At 42.0% G+C, this 21,622-nt stretch overlaps 1 protein-coding gene across 1 annotated transcript in view; it reads left to right on the forward strand.

Moving 5' to 3' along the window:
• Positions 1-21,622, forward strand: part of kcnh3 (potassium voltage-gated channel, subfamily H (eag-related), member 3) — a 771,606-nt gene that overhangs the window by 287,661 nt on the left and 462,323 nt on the right. The window lies entirely within an intron of this gene.

The raw sequence follows: 21,622 nt of genomic DNA on the forward strand, positions 1-21,622 counted from the left end.
GTGTATTGCATGGAAATAGACCCTTCAGTCCAACCTGTCCATGCGGATTAGTTATCCTAAATTAATCTCGTCCCATTTGTCAGTATTTGACCCATATCCCTCCCTTTTCATATACCTATGCAGATGCCTTTTAAACGTTGTAATTGTACCAGCCTCCACCGTGTCCTCTGGCAGCTCATTCCACACACGCCCACCCTCTGCGTGAAAATCTTGCCCCTTAGGTCCTCTTTAAATTTTTCCCCTCTCACCTTAAACCTATGCCCTCTGGTTTTGTACTCCACTACCCTGAGGAAAAGACCTTGGCTATTCACCCTATCTGTGATCCTCATGGTCTTATGAACTTCTATATGGTCATCCCTTAGCCTCCGACACTTTGGGGAAAATAGCCCCAATCTATTCAGCCTCGCCCTATGGCTCAAATCCTCCAACCCTGGCAACATCCTTGTAAGTCTTTTCTGAACCCTTTCAAGTTTTACAACATCCTTCCTATAGCAGGGAAACCAGAATTGAACACAGTATTCCAAATGTGGCCTTACCAATGTCCTGTAAGTTGCAACATGACCTCTCAATTCCTACACTCAATTCACTGACCAATAAAGACAAGCATACCAACCGCCTTCTTATCTATCCTGTCTACCTGCAACTTCCCTTTCAAGGATCTATGAACCCGCACTCCAAGGTCTCATTGCTCAGCAACACTCCCCAGGACTTCACCATTAATTGTATAAGTTCACCCTGATTTGCCTTTCTAAAATGCAGCATCTCCCATTTATCAAAATTAAACTCCATCTGCCACTCCTTGGCCTGTTGGCCTATCTGATCAAGGTCCCATTATACTGTGAGGTAACCTTCTTGGCTGTCCACTATACCTACAATTTTGGTGTCATCTACAAACTTATTAACCATACCTCCCATGTTCATATCAAAATCATTTATATAAATGACAGAACTTCTGAAGAAGGGTCACTGGACGTGGAACATTAACTCTCTTTCTCTCTCTCCACAGATGCTTCCAGACCTGCTGTTTTGTGCAGCACTTTGTTTCTGTTTCAGATTTCCAGCATCCATGGTTCTTTGTTTTACTTTACTCCTTTGAACAGTCTTTCTTTAATTTAAACCAAATGCTTTGTCAGTGGATAGAAGGTTAATATAATTAGTTCTGTACTATAAAAATAAATGTGCTTGGAATCTGAAATAAAAACATTTCAGTGGATCTGGCAGTAACGGTCAGAAAGAAACAGAGTTAGTGTTTCAGGTCTGTAACCTTTCAGCTGTTTAATATCTTGAGCAATGACTGTGTGGAGCTGGATGGTAGGGATGTATATCTATTTGTCCCCTGATACCCTGAGTCGAATTAAAATGGCACTGAGAGGAGGAGAGCCACAGACTCCACTACTCCTGATTCTGACTCACTGATTTGCTGAAGCATTTTGTCAGTGATAAACAAAAGTTAAAATGGTTGTTAACTATGAAGTTTTGGGTCCCAGGTTCCATAGTTAGTGGCAATCACTTGTGTATTAAGAAACAATTTTTAAAAATCAGGTCCTGGAAATCTGAAATAAATGCAAAATGCTGAGCAGCTCAAGGTGCATCTATGGTAAGACCAAGGTTGGAGTAAGGCTCGTCATTAAAATCTTGTATTGACCTTTGAATGACATTGCTGCCAAAATGAGGCTAAACCATCTCCTCCAGTGAAGCGGAAATTCTAAAGACAGCATCAATGGCTTTCGTTTGCTGCAGTTAGTGAGAACGATCAAATAGTCCTTTTATTTGCTTTAAAGTTAAATAGTGACCATCTGTTGCTAAAGTGTGAATTCTCGCCCTGCCTTAAATACTCTCTGGGTTCAGTGGTGACAGCTGCTATCATAAACGGACCTCATGTTTCTCACAGTGACGGCATTCACTGTACTGAATAATGACCAAAGAAAATCTAAGTTATAATTATAGTGACTCAAATTGGATGCCAAACTTTCATTCACATCATTGTGTTCTCCTTTTATTTTTTCAGTGATTGAACTGAACTCATTTTAGTGAAATGGGGAGAAATGTAAATTGTTAATCAATTTAATTTATAAAACATAGGAACTCAGGATTTGATTTATTATAATCACATGTACCTACGTACAGTGAAATGTTTTGTTTCGCATGTAGTACAGGCAGGTCAGAGAAAACAGTGACACACAGATCATAAGGTGCTTAGACAGAGTGAGGCACACAAGATTATGACTGCACAGGAAGTGTGCAAAGCAAGATCAACATTAGCAAGATCAACATTATTTGAAGTTAGTCCACTCAGCAGTCAAAAACAGCAGGGAAGAAGCTTTGTATCTTCTGCCTGATGGAAGAGGTTTAGGAGAGTATTACCTGGGTGGGATGGGTCTTTGATGATGTTGGCAGCCGTTCCGTGGCAACGAGAAGTGTAAATGGAGTCATAGAGTCATAGAGATGTACAGCACGGAAACAGACCCTTCGGTCCAACCCGTCCATGCCGACCAGATATCCCAACCCAATCTAGTCCCACCTGCCAGTGCCCAGCCCATATCCCTCCAAACCCTTCCTATTCATATACCCATCCAAATGCCTCTTAAATGTTGCAGTTGTACCAGCCTCCACCACATCCTCTGGCAGCTCATTCCATACACGTACCACCCTCTGTGTGAAAACATTGTCCCTTAGGTCTCTTTTATATCTTTCCCCTCTCACCCTGAACCTATGCCCTCTAGTTCTGGACTCCCCGACCCCAGGGAAAAGACTTTGTCTATTTATCCTATCCATGCCCCTCATAATTTTGTAAACCTCTATAAGGTCACCCCTCAGCCTCCAACCTCCAGGGAAAACCGCCCCAGTCTGTTCAGCCTCTCCCTGTAGCTCAAATCCTCCAACCCTGGCAACATCCTTGTAAATCTTTTCCGAACCCTTTCAAGTTTCACAACATCTTTCCGATAGGAAGGAGATCAGAATTGCATGCAATATTCCAACAGTGGCCAAACCAATGTCTTGTACAGCTGCAATATGAGCTCCCAACTCCTGTACTCAATACTCTGACCAATAAAGGAAAGCATACCAAACGCCTTCTTCACTATCCTATCTACCTGTGACTCCACTTTCAAGGAGCTATGAACCTGCACTCCAAGGTCTCTTTGTTCAGCAACACTCCCTAGGACCTTACCATTAAGAGTATAAGTCCTGCTAAGATTTGCTTTCCCAAAATGCAGCACCTCGCATTTATCTGAATTAAACTCCATCTGCCACTTCTCAGCCCATTGGCCCATCTGGTCCATATCTTGTTGTAATCTGAGGTAACCCTCTTCGCTGTCCACTACACCTCCAATTTTGGTGTCATCTGCAAACTTACTAACTGTACCTCTTATGCTTGCATCCAAATCGTTTATGCAAATCATGAATGGGAGGTTGGCTTCTGTGGTGGTCTGGGCTGTGCACACAATCTTCCATAGTTTCTTGCAGTCCTGGGCAGAGCAATTGCTCAACTAGGCTGTTATGCACCTAGATGGAATGTTTTCAATGGCGCATCTGCAAATTTCCTAAGCCGCCTGAGGAAGAAGAGGTGTTGTTGTGCCTTCTTGACCGTTTCATCTACATCACAAAAATTGGTTATTGGTTATTGTCACTCCGAAGAACTTTATGCTCTTGAACCTCTCCACCTCATCTCTGTTGATGTAGATAGGGTCGTTTTGTCCTCTTTTCTTCCTGAAGTCAATGATCAGTTGTTTTGTTTTGCTGACATTGTTATCATTGCACCACATCACCAAGCATTCATGTAACTCAGTGCTACATTTGTGCACTATCCCTTGATGTTATTAATGACTCGAAATCTATCAATCTCTGTCTTGAGCAGACATCAAGTGAATATACAGGGCAAGAGTTGTCACAGACCTTATTTATTCCAATTAATTTTCTTGATGAACAATTAGCAACATGAAATTTTTTTATCCTTGTATATATCTCTCTCCAAAGATGCTGCCTGAGCTGGAGTGTTTCTTAGCATTTTCTTTTTGTCTTGTCTAGGACTAAACATACCAGCTTGTAGTCATCTGTTAATATTAAATCAAGACGTGTGTTTGGCCTGGTAAGCTGTAACATCTTATTCCTACTCTTCACACACTCTCAACAGACTTGGTAAAATGACACTGATCTTGTGGCTGACAAAATACAACTAGGTGTGTTCATTGATGCTGAGGTATAAATGACAACAATCAGATTGCCCAACTTATTTTGTATTTGTTTCACATCTGGACAAATGTGTTTTCTGCCTTCTTGTCAGTGACTACTGGCAGCAAATCCTGCAAGTGATGAAAATTGGCAGAGAGCAGCTGAAAAGGGTTCTGTGTCATTTCTCTCTGCATTGCATCGGCTCCCAATTTTGGTTCTAATGGACTACTATGTTTAGTCTTCATTTACAGTCGGACAAAAGAGAGAATTTCGAGATTAATGAGCAATCACTAGAACTGTTACTTATGACAATCAAAGGCAACTGCTGAGACATTACCTCATCTCAGACACTCCCAGTAGCCATACCCATTCTTGGGCTTGAAATGTTTTTTCCTGTTGCACTGCGTAATAAAACTAAAATAGATTGTTGTATAAGCACGCCAGCTCATTGCACTGTATGAACTGTTGATCATGATGACGGTTGCTGCCACCATTCTCTTTCAATGCCACTCCACCCTTGAATTATGAACTCAGGGACGTAATAAAACAGAAACCCTGATATAGTCAATTGTTTAGACTGAGTGCTGTAAGAAAAGCAGATGAAAGAAGATAGGAATCATGTTAAAAACCGAAAGAACTGCAGATGCTGTAAATCAAACACCAAGACAGAAGTTGCTGGAAAAGCTCAGCAGGTCGGGCAGCATCAGTGAAGCGAAAGCATTCTGGGAAGGGGTCACCAGACCCGAGACGTTAACTTCAATTTCTCATTCACAGATGCTGCCAGACAAGCTGAACTTTTCCAGCAACTTCTGTTTTTTATTGGGAGTCATTTTGGTCCATTCAAACAAGTTGATCCATAGGTACTGGGAGGGAATAGCCTTGGTATTATTTTAATATTATTCCGTGAAGACAAGTTACACTGATTTAATTAATTGTGTCTGTTTCCTATGTGTTCAGTTGTTTTTAATGAAACAAAGCAACTGAACAATTTATATCAGGCCTTATCTTGCACATTGTGTTCTCTACACATTTTAAGAAGGTCTGAGACACATGAAGCTGTGAATAAGACATGAAAATGTCCGGTTGAAATTGAAAGGGTTGCAATTGATATTCTTCTGGGTTGTTTTGTTCTTCCACGTAGATATAAGATATTGAGAATCTACCCTTTCGTGTAAAGGTCATGGATTTGACTTCAAAAAGGAACAGAGACAGAGTCCAAACCAGTATTTACAAATGACTCTTAACTTTTAGCATTGAAAATAAAGGACAGGCTTTGGGAGTTAAGAGGCAAGTTATTTGCTAACCGATTCCTAGGCCTTGACCTGCTATTGTAATGAGAATACTGACATGGATCATGCAGTTCAGTTTCTAGTCAATGGTAACCCCAGGACGTTGATAGTGGGAGAATGTTCTCAGATTTCTTCATGGTTATAAGAATTTTCTTACAGATAAAGCAAGGTGAATAGGTAAAGACATTGAATTTCAGAGGCTGGGTGAGGTCAGGACAACTGAAGGCTTGACCAGCAGGAGTAGAGCAATTATCAATAGGAATATACAAGGGACCAGAATTTAAAAAATGTAGTCATCTCGAGGACTCTTGGGGTTGGGGAGTTTAGAGGGGGGGAAGTGCAAGGCAAAAAAAAAGTGATTTGAAAACAAAGGCGAAAATTTATTTAAAGTAAAGGTGTAATTGACCAGGAACTAGTGTGAGCACAGGACTGATCGTAGAATGGGACTTGAACTGTGAATTACACGGGAATATGAGTGAGCTCCAGTTTACTGAAGGTGAAATGTGGGCAACCTGCCAGGAGTGTGTTGGAATCGTCATGTCTCAAAGCAACAAAGGAGGAGAGCAGCATTTCGGTAATGGACGAGCTGAGACTGAGGTAATGTCAGGGGATGCTACAAGGCAGAAATAGGCAGTATCAATGATGGCAGGATTACAAATACCCCTTAAAATTAAAAAAAAAGTTAAAAAAATAAATTCAATAAAGTAAAAATCTTTCCATTGATTAGTTGTGAATATACCTACCCTTTGATCAATGAACCCAAAGTGGCATACTCATCCCGAAGCTGAGTTAACCAGCCATGATAATGCCCACTCTGAGTTATCAACTTCCTGCTTCACTACAAGACCCCCTTCTGTAAGCAAGTCTGTTTCTTTAAAATGTTGTCCATTTTTTTCTGTTTTGATAATAACTGAAAATTCTTTCCATATTTTAGAAACACTCTGTTTTCTAACTTCCCTATTTCTCCTTCATGGAATCATAGAATAGAATCCAAACAGTTTTGAAACAGGCCCTTTGGCCCAACAAGTCCACACCAACCCTCCAAAGAGTAACCCACCCAGACCCATTCCCCTACATTTAACCTCTGACTAATGCACCCAACCTATGCATCCCTGAACACTATGGGCAATTTAGCATGGCCAATTCACCTAACCTGCACATCTTTGGATTCTTCTATTCATGACCCTGAGTTTATGTCCCTACTTTATGTCCAAACTTTGAAAAAGCATTAATCTGTCCCTAGCTTTCTCCATTGCAATGGAAGAATAACCAAAATGTCAATGAACAGGAATGCCTCACTTTAGAAAGGAAAAGAAAACTAGTTCACTAAAGCAGAAGGCAATTGGCATCCTGTGGAAGGATGAAAGAAAGAGTTAATACTCCAAATATTCTTCAAAGATTAAAAGAAACAGAAACAAATTCAAGGCATATATGAAATAAAGACTCAAGGGACACTCTGAAAGCTTTAGTGTCACCCAGATAATATGACAACAAAGCATCAAGATTGCAAACAGATACATTTCCTTTCTGCTACATAACAAGAAAATAGACAGTTGACAAGTGCTGCACAGAACTAAACCCTTAGGACCGAGTATATCAAATAATTTATTCCCATCGGTTTAGTTCTGCATCATTATCTTCAATTCCTACTAAATGTCAGATCATAACATGTACACAATTTCAATTATACAGCTAAATACATGTAGTACACTGCCACTCAAATACAGGGTAGATATGTTTCACATTATGATCCTGTTAGAGTCCATTAACTTTTAAACAGGCATTATCTTAAACAATAGAACTACATCACAAGATCTCACATTTTTAAACAAGAAAGCACAAATTTTAAGTAGTAAGAAATGCAAACAAAGCAAGCCTGAGTTACTCAACAATATACTTTAAAGCTACGCTTTTTATGCACTTGGGTTTATTTACTTTCCCACAATTTTTCTTATACGATACATCAAAATTAAATAAAACAAACAACAAAGATTTGAGACAAACTCAGACATAAATTTCTGGAGAAACTCAACAGGTCTGACAGCAACTGTGGAGAAAGAAACAGATTTAATGCTTCAAGTCCCTATACCCTTCTTTAAAACTGATAATAGTTTGGAAAAGGTGGTTTATATGCTGATGATGGGGTATGTTGAGGGTGCAGGAAGGGAGGAGTGAGCAGATAGATGGAGACAGGGTCCAGAGAGAGAGAGAGAGAGAGATGTTAAGCAGACAAAGGGATTATTCATAGTCAGCTAGAGAAGAAGAGAAGCTGGTTAAGGGATAACTGCGACTATGAGTATCTGGAAATATAGAGGCTATGCTGAAAGCAACCCATGTCATGACAAGACCTGGAGTGTGGGGATGGATTATAGACTTGGAAGGAGGTGTTCATGTTCGGAAATTGTAAACTTGATGTTGAGTGCTGAAGGCTACAAGGTCCTCATGTGGAAAATGAGGTGTTATTCCACCAGATTGTGTTAAGCCTCGCTGGAGAACTGGAGCAGGTCTGACACAGAAGTGTTAGCATGCGAACATGGCAGAGTGCTGAAGTGGTACTCCACTGGATGTTCAGGGTCATTTTGGTGGACAGAAAAAAACATAGGTGCTCCAGAAAGAGGTTACCCAGTCTGCACCTCATCTCCCCAATGTACAGGAGACATCATTGTGAACAACAAAAACAGTAGACCAATAGATTGAAGTGCAGGTAAATTGCTGCTTCGCCTGGAAAATATGTCTGGACTTTTGGATAGTGAGGAGGGAGCAGGTAAACAGGCAAGTGTTGGAAATTGTGGATTTGCATGGCAAAATATCTTGTGGCCGTAGGGAGATGTTGGAAGTGATGGAAGAGTGGAACAGGGTATCCCAGAGGGAGCAGTCACTGCAGAATGCTGATGTTGGGGGGGAGGGGGGGGGAATATGTGATGGTGGAAATGGGAGTGCTTCTCCAAAACTTACAAGTTACTCTGCTGCTTATTGTCTTGTTATACATGACTCTGTGAACCCCACTATCAATTCTTACATTACTTTAAATTAGACAACATTCCAGCTCTGTTCCCTCATGACATTCAAATTGAAATTAAGCCTCACCTTCATTCCGTGTGGTGAATGATGAAACTAGTTTTTCGCTCAGCTGATGATACACGTTTAGCTAAGTATCATTTACCTCAGCTATCTCTTAGTGGTCCAAGTGCAGTCAATGACCACTGAGATTCAGCATGAAATTTTCACCTTGGCCAGGGTTGAAATGTTTAAGGCAGGCTTGGGAGAATTTCGTCATTGCACAGAGAAGAATTTTTCAATGAAAACTTAATCCAACTAGGGAGTCAACAAGTTGGATAAGAATGTGCTGAAACACCAACTCCATCAAGTTTTGAAAATGAAGCAATTGTCAACAGCTCTCAAAATAATGGAAGAGGCAATGAAAATCTTCATTGAGGATGGTCCAAACAGAAAGAACACAGTGCTGGAGCAAACAGGATGATAAATGATGGCATTAACTCCTGCAGAGATCTATCTAAAGAAATGAAGGGAAACTGTACAATTTCTGCAGCAATTCTGCTTTTGTCAGCAATTTATTTCACTCTGCAGATTATATCAGCTAGGAATGCAGAGTATTGCACAAGTCCACGATAGTGTTATGAGTTTTCTTGGAAAAGAAATGTCTGAATGAACCTAGCTGAGCCTTTAACATTGATTTCTATGGGAATACATGATTCACTTCAATTGTTCCACTTAAAATCGCAATGCTCAGGAATGGAACCATTTGTTAAGAAAGAATGAACTGCGCAAGACTCTTGTCGATGCCCTTTCCAATATTTTAAAAGTTCAAAATATTGTTCATAAAGACCTATTTGTAAGTTTTGTTATTTAATGAACTTTTCAGATTAATGTGTAAAAAAGCCGAAAACTAGAAATAAAAGTCATCAGCTTTAGTTGGAGATTTTAACTTTAATATTTCTTATCCTGTGAAAAGACAACTGATTGCCACTGGCTCTCACCTGTATTTTAATGCTGACTGCTTCTTAATGCATCTATATACTGATTGCTGTTTTCTGTTTGGTGTGATTACATCTTCACTGGCTGTCATGGATTTTGGAATTATGAAGTTAGATATTTCACTTTTACAGCATTGAGGCTCTTTTGCACAGAGTATGCAGAATGCCCTATAAAAACCAACAGAACTGCGAACGCTGTAGAGCAGAAACAAAAAAAAACCAGAAACTGTTGGAAAAGCTCAGCAGGGCTGGCAGCATATGTGGAGAGAAATCAGAGTTAATATTTTGGGTTGAGTGACACTTTCTCGGAACTGATGATAGTTAGGAAGATGTCAGTTTGCATGCAGAAGATATGGCGGGGGGAGAGGGTAAGGAGTAAACAACAGGTAATGATAAAGCCCAAAAAGAGAGAACAGTTGGGTAGACAAAGGAGTGGATATGGACAAACATTAATGAGGACTATTGGTGACCATATGTAATAGCAGACTAAGAGAAAATGAGGCCTGATATGTGGGGATTGGAGTAAGGACATGGGAGAGCTCAAGCCCTAAAATTATTGAACTCAATATTGAGTCCAAATGGTTGCAGTATCCCCATGTGGAAAATGTGAAGCTGTTCTTCCTGTTTGTACTGAGTCTTGCTGGAGCACTGTAGCAAGCCCGAGACAGAGATGTTGGCCAGGGAACAGGGTGATGTGTTAAAATGGCAGCCAACTGGAAGCTCAGGGCCTTTTTTTGTGCACAGAATGTAGGCGCTCTGTGAAGTAGTCACCCAGTCTGCACTTCATTTCTCCAGTGTAGAGGAGACCATATTGTGAGCAGTGAATGCAGTAAACTAGATTGTATGAAGTGCAGATCAAGTGCTGCTTCACCTGGAAGGTGTGATTGGGCCTTTCTGGAAGGACCATTCCCTACGGGACACCTTGATCCTTCACTCCCTTTGCTCCACACAGCCCCCCCCCCCGGCATCTTCTGCAACCACCAAAAGTGTCACACCTATCATTTACCTCCTCCCTCCTCAGTATTCAAGGGCCCAAACATATGGTGCAGCACTTCACCTGCACTTCACACAATCTAGTCTGCTGTATTTGCTGCTCACAATGTGGTCTCCTCTTCATTGGGGAAACGAAGTGTAGACTGGGTGACTGCTTCACAGAACACCTATAGTCTGTCCACAAAAAAGACCCTGAGCTGCCACTTTAACACACCATCTTGTTCCCATGGCCAACATCACAGTCTCAATCTTGCTGAAGTGCTCCAGCGAAGATCAGCGCACGCTGGAAGAACAGGTGATGGTCATCGTTGACCTGTTCTTTTTTTTTAAAAGAAGCTGAATTGTCCAGGTGATAAATTCATTTATGTATGCTGACACCAGTGATGGTCTATAAGCCATTGGAGCAGAATTAGACCATTTGGCCCATCAAAATTGCTCTGCCATTCAATCATGGCTGATATGTTTCTCAACCCCATTTTCCTGCCTCCCCTCCACCCCTCCCTCCACCCCGTACTCCTTGATCCCCTTAGTAGTCAAGAGCTTAACTCTCACTGACTTATATACAGTCAAATATTTGGTCTCCACTGCCTTCTGAGGTAATGAGTTCCACATATTAACCACTCGCTGATAAAGAAATTCCGTCTCATTGAATATAGACCCAGAGTCCTCAACCGCACTTCAAATGACATCTCTTCATCCCCAGGATCATTCTTTTAAACCTCCTCTAGAACCCTTTCAAAGCACATTCTTCCTTAGATACAGGGCCCAATACAGCTCACAATATTCCAAATGTAGTCTAACCAAAGCCTTATACAGTCTCAGCTGTACATCTGTTCTTGTATTCTAGCCCTCTTGAACTGGATGTGAATGTTGCATTTCCCTTCCCATCTGCCAACCTCCTAAGAGAATCCCAAACTAGGATTCCCACCAAGTCCCTTTATGCTTTAGATTTCCAAAGCTTTTCTCCATTTAGAAAATAGTTTATGCTTTTATTCTTTCCATCAATGAACATAACCGCACACTTTCCTACATTATATTCCATCTGCCATTTCTCTGCCCACCCTCCTAGCTTGTCCAAGTCCTTCTATAACCTCCCCACGTCCTTCTGAACACCACCTGTCCCTCCACCTATTTTTGTGCCATCTGCAAACTGAACTCTGTCCTCAATTTGTGATTGATACACTTGCTATCCTGTATCTCTGCCTTCCTATTATTTACATTAGATTTCTACTGTGTGGAAATAGCATTTGCACAAGGATAAAAATCCTTTCCTCCATTTTTATGCCATTATGTGTTTATTTGAGGAAAGAGTCCGGTGCAAAAATATTTAATGGGTAAATGATGAGCTGTGGCAATAGTCTTTAGTCAACACTACTCTCAAGGTAGTCGAGGTAGCAACAGTTTCTATGCCAGATATCACTGCAAGTGAGGACTGTACAGCAGTGAATCAGCATTCGGTCTGGATCTCCCTAACATTTTGACTGCCACTTTGTTTGTCCAAACCCATTTGTATATCACCTTTGGTGTGGAGAAATACCTTTTCTTTTTCATCATTCCTGGTTGGCATGTTAGCATTGCTAGCTAGGACACCATTTTCTTGGCTTACCCTTAATCTTCCTAATTGAAACTACAATCTGAAAGGTAGTTGGCTTGACACCTTTTATCATGGTTCTTTCGGGTTTGGCAGATAATTGATTGCATTTACATTGGTAGTTACACATCCTTTGTTAATTGTGCAACAGTGATAAATTGAAAGACCTCTGTTCCCTTAGCATGCAATGATTTTGGCTCCTACATGCTTATGAGCTAAACCCTGGAAGAATCCATGATCCATCTATTTGGTGGCTAATCGAACAATTGCTGAACATTTTCAAGGTGACAGAGGCTAGATGCCTGCCTTTAATAAAATCTGGGCCCATGCAGCCACTGCAGGAAAAATGCAGAGGTGGCTCAGTTGTGAGCACTGCTACCTCTAGGTGCCAGGGACTGAGTTCGATTCTATCCTCGGATGACTGTCTGTGTGGAGTTTGCATGCTCTGCCTGTGTCTGCATTGATTTCCTCTGGGTGCTCTGGTTTCTTTCCACAGTCCGAAGATGTACAGGTGAGGTGGATTGGCCATGTTAAATTGCCTATAGTATGCAGAGATGTGCAGACTGGGTGGATTAGCTATGGTTAATGCAGAGTTGTGGGGGTGTGGGTCTGGGTGAAATGTCCTTTGGAGAGTCAGTGTGGATTCGATGGGCTGAATGGTTTGTTTCCACACTGTAGGGATTCTATAATTCTATGAAATGCACAAGATCGAGTTGTGTAGCACCATTATTAATGATAGGATCAGAATGTTAAGTGAGATGTTCGACTGTGGACTCAAGTCATTTGAGTCATTCAAGTGGATGCCCGATAGAGTCATAGAGATGTACAGCACGGAAACAGACCATTCGGACCAACTCATCCATGCCAATCAGATATCTTAACCTAATCTGGGAGGAGGTGTAGGATATATTGAATCGCATAAAAGTGGATAAATCCCCAGGACCTGATCAGTTGTACCCTAGAACTCTGTGGGAAGCTAGGGAAGTGATTGCTGGGCCACTTGCTAAGATATTGCTGTTGAAAAAAAATGGTCTGACAAGTTTGCTGCAGGATGCAAAACATTGCATTGTTAGTGACATCAGCACGTAATTCACTGATGTTTGGCAGGCACCAAACAGAAGGGAAAGAAGTTGCACAATAAATTACTATTAGCTTACAGACAGCCAGGGGCTGATGATTGATAGCTTCCAAGAGAGAACATAAGATCAGAATTTGAACTAATTTAAAGGATAATTCAGGAACAGTTTTTCACAGGGAAAGAAAAATAATTTTGAAGTGTGATACAACATGATGTGGAAAGCCATAGTTGCAAAATGAATTTACATATCGAAAAAGGAGGTACTGACTTAGGAAGTAACGGACATGAAGAAAATACCAAGGACTTACTGTTAAAATGATAAATCTGTCATGGGAACCAAACTTATGGTTCAAATGGCCACCTTATGATTTTGTGTTCTTGAGCTGATTTCCTTGGACTCTTAGATTTTCTATGGCTGGATGAGACTGAGATGGATAGCTGAGGCTGTGGAACAACACAGGAAACCATTCAGCCTGTCATGTCAATGCCAGCAACTCAATTAGTCACCGTCACTTATTCTTTTCTCATGGCCCTACAAATTTTAGTCTTTTCATGGTAATCACTTAGGAGTATAGAACCTGAGTATTATTGGGAACAAAGGGCCATGCTGTTGAAGCTTTTTGGCTTATACTGTTCAAAATAGGATTGTAAGTTCTCAATGGAAACAAGAATTTGCACAACATCTAAACTTGCTAACCAGTCTCCCATGAGCACCCAGGTGAAGTGTTAAAGGGCTGGAGTGGTTTGAGTTTTTGGTTTATGAACAAACCACCAACCTCATCACAATCATTGTGCTCTTGGACCAACTCGTAAACCACTGCAGCCTTTCGACACTTTACCTGCGAGCTCAGGCCTTACATGCTTCTGCCAGGTTCCTCAGTGCACAGGGACACACATGCACAAAATATATCTAAACAGGTTGTATCTAATGGTTCTTAGCTTGCTGTGGTTCTGTTCGCCGAGCTGGAAGTTTTTGTTGCAAACGTTTCGTCCCCTGGCTAGGCGACATCATCAGTGCTTGGGAGCCTCCTGCGAAGCGCTTCTTTGATGTTTCCTCCGGTGTTTATAGTGGTCTGTCCCTGCCGCTTCCAGTTGTCAGTTCCAGCTGTCCGCTGTAGTGGTTGGTATATTGGGTACAGGTCGATGTGTTTGTTGATGGAGTTTGTGGATGAATGCCATGCCTCTAGGAATTCCCTGGCTGTTCTCTGTCTGGCTTGCCCTATATAGTAGTGTTGTCCCAGTCGAATTCATGTTGCTTGTTGTCTGCGCGTGTGGCTACTAAGGATAGCTGGTCGTGTCGTTTCGTGGCTAGTTGATGTTCATGTATGCGGATTGTTAGCTGTCTTCCTGTTTGTCCTATATAGTGTTTCGTGCAGTCCTTGCATGGTATTTTGTACACTACATTTGTCTTGCTCATGTTGGGTATCGGGTCCTTCGTTCTGGTGAGTTGTTGTCTGAGTGTGGCTGTTGGTTTGTGTGCCGTTATGAGTCCTAAGGGTCGCAGTAGTCTGGCTGTCAGTTCCAAGGTGCTCCTGATGTATGGTAGTGTGGCTAGTCCTTTTGGTTGCGGCATGTCCTCGTTCCGTGGTCTTTCTCTTAGGCATCTGTTGATGAAGTTGCGCGGGTATCCGTTTTTGGCGAATACCTTGTATAGGTTCTTAGCTTACTTTTTCAGTGTTTACTCATTTCCACCTGCTCGGAATCTACCTGTCTTGATGCACTTCAGATTGCATCCTTAGCACACACTCACCGACCTGACCACTGAATTACTGGCTGACAGCCTCTGTGTGGATCACATTCCTTCCTTAGCACACAGTGTCTTTAGAGTTCAGTTACAGGCTGCCAGCCTCTCTGGCTTGCATTGTTACTTCAATGCAGAAGGAGAAATAGGAATCTTGTGATGGTGGAGAGCTCTGAACAGTCAGTCTGTCAGATAGGTTGTGCACATGTTATGATAGGTTATGACCCCATGCTACATTAATGTCAAAACTGCAAAATGTGCTTGCTGTTTGCGTGGAGAGATACTGCTTTTCCTTCGTCAAATGGTCATGTGTGAATTTAAGGGAGCAGTGGGTGCTTAGTGGGGTGAAAGGGGTCAGTCATGGGGTACTGTAACAGTCAGCCACCAAAGTTATCTTATTCCAGCCCATGAAGTTGGCCAATCTCAGTTAGGCCTCTGGTCTTACCATGGTCCGGAACTCGATGTCTCCGGGGAATAGGCCAAAGTCAGGCTGCAAGTCAAATGCAAACGGTTTGCTGTTTGCAAGTAGGTCTATTGGGAGTTGTGGAGACATCAGTCCAGAGTGATGTATTGAGGCTGTCCTGCTGACTCTGTCTGGGTATGCAACCATGGTCAGTTTTGGGAGTTTAGTCAATAATAGAAGTGCCTAATCAGGGATATTCCATGTAGTCCTGGAGAAATGGGAAACTCAAATATAAGGATTGGCCTCACTGAATTAATCACTGAGGGAATGGTGACAATAATAGAGACCAATTGTAGATAGTAGGGTTGGACCTGATAGCGAATAGGCCAAAGCCATGATTTTCTCCTTGCAGGGTTTGGGGAGCTTTGTATCTGCTACACTGCAACAGGATTGACTCTCACATGCACACCTATACATTACCATACTAAAGTCATTACAGAAGAAGTCGCATGCATTTAAATATTACAAATCCAAAAAGTCACTGCGACATTTGACTCTATTGAGATGGAAGCCTGAAAATTATAGGACTGATTTTTTTTTTGGTGTGGTGAAGAAATGGACTGGAGGAGGTTTCTGCTGATGAATTAGGAGTGGCTTTTATTTTGAACAACAGCTTCCATTCACAGTGCAGTTGAACCCAACTTCAGCAAAAATCTGGTTTAGCTCTTTAAATCAGTTGATCAAAACTCGTCCTAAAAGTTCTGCCTACCGATGGATTTCACGCAGGTCCCCATTTTTCTGAAGCCTCTCTGTCTGCCCAAAGTGACTCACTGAGGCTGCTCTTGAAATATGTTTTAATGATGTGCCCCTTAGCACAACCTGGTCTCTGTTAGATGACCATTGCGTTTCATAGAGATTTGCAGCATGGAAACAGACCTTTTGGACCAACTCATTCATACTGATCAGGTTTCTGAAACTGAACCAGTCCCATTTTCTTGTATTTGACCCATATCCCTCTAAACCTTTCCTACCCATGTATCGGTCCAAATGCCTTTTACATGTTGGAACGACTTCTACCATTTCCTCTGACAGCTCATTCCGTACACGCACCTCCCTCTGTGAGAAAAAGTTGCCCCTCAGGTCCGTTTTAAATCTTTCCACTCTCATCTTAAACCTATATCCTCTAGTTCAGGACTCCCCTACCCTAGGGAAAAGACCTTGGCTATTCAACTTATCTATGCCCCTCATGATTGTTTCATATTTGTTTCTCATCTGTCCACACTAGTGCTCCCCGATGACTCGACTATTGACACACAACAGTGTTTGAGTTTTAACTATTGACATCTGCATGTAATAGAGTAGCTTTCTCCTCACAGCCATTCTGAAGAATTCCAATCTGAAGTCATGAAGCTTGCCAGGCTGTTATGGATTAGTCTCTGCAGCTGCTTGAACAAAGGCAGCCATTAAGTCAACAAGAAAAATCTGTTGCACTTTAATGTCTTCTCAATGACATTGTTTGAAAAGCTGTTTGCAACTCAACGCTCTGATTCAGCAAATGGGCTAACATCCAGTCTTGTGTAGTCCCATGTGTATTGGCAGACAAGAAGAGAAATGACATGACCTCTGTTTTGTATCTGAGCAGGTTTTCCATTGTCCATTTTTTAAAAAAAAGATGTCCATTTTTGAGCAAACCCATGAATATAACTCTGTGTACTTAATAGTTTCAACTTGGGCTCACAGTGCAAACTTGAACTTTGAGGCAAGTTAGAACTCACACTTCAGAAAGAAGAAAGACCACTTCACAAATAGCATTTATACTGAAAACAAAAAGTGCTGGAGATCACAACAGGTCAGGCAGCATTCATGGAGAGAAAACAAGCTAACATTGCTAGTGTTTTCAGTACAGATTCCAGTATCTGCGGTAATTTGCTCCTAGCACTTATACAGATTTGCTGTCAGAACACAAGAGCTTTTCTGAGGGCCTTAAAGAGAAATGTAATTTTATTTTAATTTCCAAGTTAAATTCGCCCTGAAATCAGTTTGTGGAAGACAACATACTGATCAAAGAACCAAAAGAGGCTAAATTAATGAAGGTGATCTTTCCAAACAGCACAGAAGTGTGGGAGTGAGTTTACATCACATTTCACTGCACCCCTGATGTCAACGTTAAGAACGACCAGGATATAAATAGACTTGCAGTTTGTCATCACCTATTTGGTGTTATCATCAAAGGTTAAATTCACAGCTGTAATATATAATATCCTGTCAGTGTGTCTGTCTGAGAGCAGACCTTCCAGTCAAGTCATTATTTATCTCCTTTTACGTTTTCCATAATAAGCCACTGAACTTCCAACTCACTTGAAGAGGTAAAATTTGTCAGCATGCAGTTGCTGTGGCACTCTAGGATCTACTGTTAACACTCAGCTGTGCTTTTAGCAGACAGTTATATTTTAATTTCTACCTGGTATGCGACAGATGTAGGAGGAACTACATCAAAATTCATTTTCTCCCATTCCTGTGACACCTAGCAGAAAAGATCTATGAGTAGCTGTTTAAAATAGTTGCTCTTTCATTGCCTCACATAAAGATTCCAGTTCTCCCACTAAGAAACTAGTTATTCCAATATTAGTGCTATAAATATTGGTGGAATTTGGCTTTCTTCAGAATATGGAATTAGAGGCTTAATAGTTTGTGATGGTTACACAATGTTCAGCACCATTTCTGAAACAGAAGCAGTCTGTGTCCGTATACAGCAAGACTAACCAGCATCTAGGCTTGGGCTGATAAGTGTCAAGTTACATTCAACCCACACAAGTGCCAAGCAACGGCCATCTCCATCAACAGAGAATTATCCCCGGCGTTCAGCAGTGTTATGATCACTGAATCTCTCACAGTCAATATGCCAGGGGCCACAATTGTTCAGAGACTGAACTAGACCAGCCGTGTAAATACTGTGATAATAAGAACTAGTCAGAAGCTAGAAATTCTGCAGTGTGGAACTTGCCAGTCTCCCCATTTCCTATCCCCCAACAATAAGATGCAAGATAGGAGTATGATGGAATACTCCCCATTTAACTGGATGAGTACAGTTTGAATGACATTCAAGAAGCTTGACACCATCCAGGATAAAGCAACCTGCTTGACCTGACTCCTTCCCTATAGTTGGATGGCTGTTGTCTGATGCTGAGTAACATCAGCAGCTTAAGACCAATTCCTGCATTGGCCAGGTCACCATAACAGTCCTGCCTTCTCAACCTTGCTTCCTGCCTAAGGTGTGGAGACACTCAGTTTAAACTCATTGCAATTGTCTGTCTAATGAGATGGCAGCCTATGTTCCTCTGGGACTTTGGCACCTTTCACTTTGTGAAGTCTTTTCTTGTCCTCTGTTATATCCTGATGGATAGGTGCTATACAAAGAAAGCTAACCTTTTAGTTTACCTTTTCCTCTTACTTCAATCTCACTAATATTAAAAACAAAACTAATTCCTTGACTATATTTTGTTACACAATGTAAGTACCACTTATATTTGAAAATAATAGCCTGGTAAAATTTGGGATACAGCTGTGTTTCAGAGAATGTGCTCTTTTTACAATGTGGATCTTTTGTGGTGCTTATGTGATGATGCTGCTCCTTTAACAAGGCTATTTTGTCCTTGGATTTTGTGAGAGGTTGTAAAGGCAGATGTGCAGAAATGTCTGGGAATGAACCAAGTTTAACAATGATAGGGGAGTGGCCAGTTCTCCAAGTTCAGATTTTTTCTAGTTTCTTTTAGTTGTAACAGTGAGAGGCTGCTGTAGTCCAAGCTCAGCAGATGGTTCCTGACTGGCTTTCTTACTGAAATCTCTTCGGGAGTTGTTTCCTCCTGCCTGCAAGAACCTTGGTTTGAATTTACCTTTTGCCAAGGGATGTGTTTATGGGATGTTGTCGGAATCAGAACAACTCCTTAGTTAAGTTGTTATATCAAGTTGGTTGTGTTTTCATTTAGTTAAGTTATTCTAAACTCTGTTTTCTTTTGTTAATGTTTCAACTATCGTGTTTAAATAGATTCTTAAAATCAAGTGGTTTGACCAGCTACATCATACCTGGAATATCCATTTCACATCTGCCTTTTAAAATAAGAAAAAGTTAGGGTCGAATATTTTGAGGGGGTCTGGCCTGGTCCATAACACTTATATGGTGACCAGATGTCTTTTGGGTTTAAAAAAATACCTAGTGGGGGGAATCCAAGATGGCGGTGTCCTGTTAGGATCATGTTTGCTGGGCTCTGCGCTACAACACCAACCCGACAGAGCTAGAACCCATCCCATATACCTTAATGTGAATAAAAACACAGTAAAGGAGCTAGAAACCTGAAAAAATCTACTTACCTTTGTCCTTGCAGCTGGAGAATGCCAAAGAAAAGAGGAAGCTCACCCGAGGCCAGGACCACGGCCTAGCCCATTGAAGCAGCAGGTTTGCTTACTCACCAGACCCTGGTTGAGGAGCTGGCCAAATCTCGCGAGATCCTGGGGAAACAGATCCAGGAAAAAAAATTAAAGAGAAGCTGGCTCCTGTATCTGCCATGCTGCAAGACCTGGGAGAAAGGAACGATGAGCTCAAGCACCAGGCTGCAAGGGTACAGGCAGAGACTGACTCCTCCAAGAGTTAGATTGAAGCCCTGGAAACACAGGTCTGTGGTCTGTTGGATCTGGTAGACGATCTTGAAAACAGGGGCAGAAGAAAGAACCTGCGCGTTGTTGGCATACTGGAGGGGATGGAAGGTGAGTGGCTGGTGGAGTTCTTCGAGGAGTGGTTCCTGGAGTTCCTTGATTTGGAGGTTGAGAAGGGATGGATAATAATTGAAAGAGCCCATTGGATTATGGTGCAAAAGCCAGGTGCAGATCAGCGCCCACACCCTGTCCTGGTAAGGTTCCATCATTATAAACCACAAGGGATGAACTCAGATTTCTCCAGTTTCCTCATTTCCCCTCTCCCCACCTTGTCTCAGTCCCAACCCTCGAACTCAGCACTGCCTTCCTAACCTGCAATCTTCTTCCTGACCTCTCCGGCCCCACCCCCACTCCGGCCTATCACCCTCACCTTGACCTCCTTCCACCTATCGCATTTCCAACGCCCCTCCCCCAAGTCCCTCCTCCCTACCTTTTATCTTAGCCTGCTGGACACACTTTCCTCATTCCTGAAGAAGGGCTCATGCCCGAAACGTCGATTCTCCTGCTCCTTGGATGCTGCCTGACCTGCTGCGCTTTTCCAGCAGCACATTTTCAGCTCTGATCTCCAGCATCTGCAGTCCTCACTTTCTCCTCCATCATTATAAAGAGAAGCAGACGGTCCTGGAAGCCTCTAGAACCCAGGGGAGGGATTCACGGGCATTGGTATATGGTGGCTCCAGGGTCTTATCGGTGGCAGTGGTATGGAAAAGGAATTCTTACGATGGTGTCAATAAGAGATTCAGAGATCTTGGTATCCAGTATTCTCTAAGATATCCAGCAGTGCTTCTGATCAATCATAATGGATCCATACATGTATTCGACTCACCAGAGAAAGCAACGAACTTTGTAGACATGTTGACTTAAATTGACGGTCGAATAGGCGTAGAATCAGAGCTGTTCGGGTTTGTTCTTCTTTAAAGAGGACTTGGTGGAGTCTGCTTTCTGGTAATAAATTGCATAAAATGATGTCCGGGATGGATGGAGTATTTATCTTTAATCTCTATGTTAAGGGATGGGTGACATATTTATTTTTAGTTTTCTTGTTTATAATACTAACCTTGCTATTAGTGTTTTGTTTCTCTCTACCGGGTGGTCGGTGTATGTGACGCAACCCTAGCTGGTAGGAGTTGAGAGGGTAGTTAGGATGGTTAGTAGGGTTGGAAGATGTGTAGGTTCGAGATGCGCCTGAAAGTTGCTGAAAAGGCATATTTTGACAAGCCCTTGGTGGTTACACTGCAGAGGATCACAGCTCTTCGGTCTACGCTGAACTCCATGCTCACACGGACAGCCAAGAGGGAGCTTACATTTGCAAGTCAAAGGCTGTTTGAGTGTGGGGATAAGCCAGGCAAGTACCTAGCTTATCTTGCTGGGAAAAGGAGTGCCCCCAAGCCACTACCTCGATCAGAGAGGACACTGTAACTTTAACCTACAATTCTAAAAAGATTAATGCAGCATTCTAGAAATTTTACTCTGAATTATACCAATCTGAAAGTGTGAGAGTGGACACGTTAGGCTGGAGTATTTTTTTAAGAACGTGAACCTTCCAGGACTGATCCCTGAACAAGAGTCTCTCCTCAGTGCCCCATTGTCAGAGCAAGATGTGCAGGAGGATGTGAGGCAGCTCCAGAATGGGAAGGCGCTGGGTCCTGACG

This window comes from Chiloscyllium plagiosum, unplaced genomic scaffold (genome assembly GCF_037043375.1).
Source record: "Chiloscyllium plagiosum isolate Xiang-an unplaced genomic scaffold, Cpla_swu_hap1 HiC_scaffold_7, whole genome shotgun sequence".
NCBI lineage: Eukaryota > Metazoa > Chordata > Chondrichthyes > Orectolobiformes > Hemiscylliidae > Chiloscyllium > Chiloscyllium plagiosum.